Genomic DNA, 2682 nt, shown 5'->3' on the forward strand with positions numbered 1-2682 from the left:
CGCTGTGAGCAGGATTCGAACCTGCGTGGGGAACACCCCATTGGATTTCAAGTCCAACGCCTTCACCACTCGGCCATCACAGCCCTGACTGTTTCAGACTCTGGACTCCTTTAAGAGACATTTGGATGTTTATCTTGCTGGGATCCTTTGACCCCAGCTGACTTAATGCTCCTGGGGCAGGATCTCCTAAGGTCTCTTCCAGCCCTAATGTCCATGAAATCTATGAAATCTATGAAATAAAAAGACACTCAGGCTATGTAGTCCAGGCTTTGACTCCCATGAAAATTAACACAATACCAATTGATGAAGCATTACACAGGGACAATGTGGCTGCACAGAGATCCACCCGCTTGCCACATACCCAAGAGCAGACGGATTTTTGCCACTTAGGTCAAGAGCAGGAGGTCACACGCCAAGGAGCTGGGACTGCCAGGCACCAGGGATTGGAAGGTTTTGGTGGTCACACGTGCATGTCCACCTTCTCCCCGAGTGGAACCAGCAGGGGAAAGAGGGCAGGGCGCACCAAAAGGGTGCAGGCCAGGTTCCACTGAGACTTGAATTCAGATCACTGGATTCAGAGCCCAGTGTGCTCACCTTTACACCATGGAACCCTGTCCTTATCTGGCAGGGGGGAGCGCAGCATGGTGCAGCCTTGGCAGAGGCCATCTGCCCAGGTCAGCATGTGTCCAAGCTTCCCGGGGTGTCTGTGGAGAAGAGCTCCTCCCATGGGTGAGGCAGATCGACTCATTGCCACTCCTCCAACTGGGCAAGGCTTCGGAAAGAGGTCTCGGAGCTATGCAGAAGGAGGCAAGCACTCAGGCTGCCGCTCTACCCCCTGCTTTCCTCTCATTGTGAGGGAGCAGCAAGCATAGGTATTGGGGCCTGTGCTACTGGTGTAGTGGTGAGCATGCCTGCCTTCTAAGCAGCAGATCTGGTTTTGATTCCCAGCCCGTGCGCTTTTGCTCCCCTTTCCGCTTACCTGCCCCTACATCTCGTCTTTAGTCAGGAAGGGCACGACTGCCCTGAGACGTACCTGGGACAAACCAGATGGACAGGTCAGCAGCCCCTGTGACCTGTGGCGCCTTGAATGCAGCTGAGAGGGCCAGGTGGTGCTCTTCCCCCTGCTGCTGAGGAACTTGCTTAGCAGTCCCCTGCTCCTCTGGGGCTTGGCAGAGGTGAAGGGCATTCACTTGCTTACCCTAAGCCCCTGGCCTGTGCTGTCCCCACTGTGGTCAGGCTCCTTCCTTCTCAGGGTGGCCATTTCCAGGCCAAGTGAAAGTGCCATGACTGCACCCCCAGGCAACCAGGGCCCCCGCTACACCACTGAAGGCAACCAGGGCTCTGGAAGACCTTGGCAGCTCCTCCCTGCTCACAGGCATGGCAAGTCCCATGGGCTCGGGCTCTCATCCTCTAAGCACAGAAAACCACCCACCAGCCAGCACGCCGCAACACTTTCCCCCAACCAGAGCACGGCCAGGCCCTGCCTTCCTGAAACCTGCCACAGCGCACCAAGGACAAGGGCACCTGCCAGATTTTCCATTTGGCACCAGGATTTCCTAAACAACAGGGGCTCCACACCTTCCCGCCACCCTCACAGGCAGGCCCTTGTCATGCCACCAGAGACCCTGTGGGATGTGGAACCAATGCGCCCCAGGCAAAGGCTGCGAGGCCTGGAGGGAGAAAAGGAGCCTTTAGCAGCCAAGCCTAAAGCAACAAACATAGGGTTCAAACCCCATGCATGCAGCACACAACAGACTAGCTGCGCACCACCTTCACCACTCAGCCACCTTGTCAATTCATGCTGCTTAGGAGCTAAACGTGGAGCCGTTGTTCTACTGCAATTAAATAACCGTACTATTGCCCTAAAATGGCCAGAAATTTCCTCTGAGAAAATACCTCTCAACTTTACGATACCTACTTCATGGGTATCACATGTAGACACACCACGGTTAGAACACTAGAATGAAGTGAAAAATAAGCTGCAAAGCCTTGAAGCAAAGGCTCGGCAAGGCACTCAGTTAGCTCTCCTTGCTTGAGAGAGTGGGCGAATCATCAGTCTAGCTGTCAGCGTGCCCAAGCCTTGTAAATAGTATGATGTAATCTGTACTATTCATGTGTCACCAAGTGCTACCTCAACTATGTAGCTAACCATCTTAAGCATCATAGTATTCTGCATTGCCCTAGTGGCAACAGCTAAATAGCATTTTAATCGTTGTTGTCGTAAATCTATTCATGCTATGCTAGTTAAATTTATAGATCCCTCTCCATTTCCTGATGTAGCGCATGTAGCTTTAGCATTTTAATTGTAGCTATCATAGTGCTTCAGCAAGCAAGGAGTAGAGTGTGAAAGCGGAAAAGTGTGCCTGTGTGATAAAGGTGCTTGCTGAAGGCTCTATGAAGATTAGACTAAGTGTTTTTCTGTATTTATTTAGATATTAAGCTATATGTTGTTGCTAAAAGCCTAATTAAAGTTTAAGATGTAGTGAATCTTTGTATAAAGTAAGGCCTAGTAAATTTAGCAAAGCCTTGAAGTAGTAAGACCCTGTGGCGTAGTTAAAATTACCTTATCAAAAGAATGCAAGGCTTTTACTGCTATTGGTCAGTCTAAGGACAGTTGAAGTAAAAAGAATCTGAGTAGTTGTACGTTATCAGAACCATTCAGAAGCTTTAAATTGGCAAGAG

At 50.6% G+C, this 2682-nt stretch overlaps 1 non-coding gene across 1 annotated transcript; it reads right to left on the minus strand.

The window, feature by feature from the left end:
- Positions 1-83, minus strand: TRNAS-UGA (transfer RNA serine (anticodon UGA)). Its single transcript has one exon. It is a non-coding gene; the product is annotated as a tRNA-Ser (tRNA).
- Between the last annotated feature and the right edge of the window lie 2599 nt (positions 84-2682).

Source organism: Alligator mississippiensis, chromosome 15 (genome assembly GCF_030867095.1).
Source record: "Alligator mississippiensis isolate rAllMis1 chromosome 15, rAllMis1, whole genome shotgun sequence".
In the NCBI taxonomy this organism is placed as follows: domain Eukaryota; kingdom Metazoa; phylum Chordata; order Crocodylia; family Alligatoridae; genus Alligator; species Alligator mississippiensis.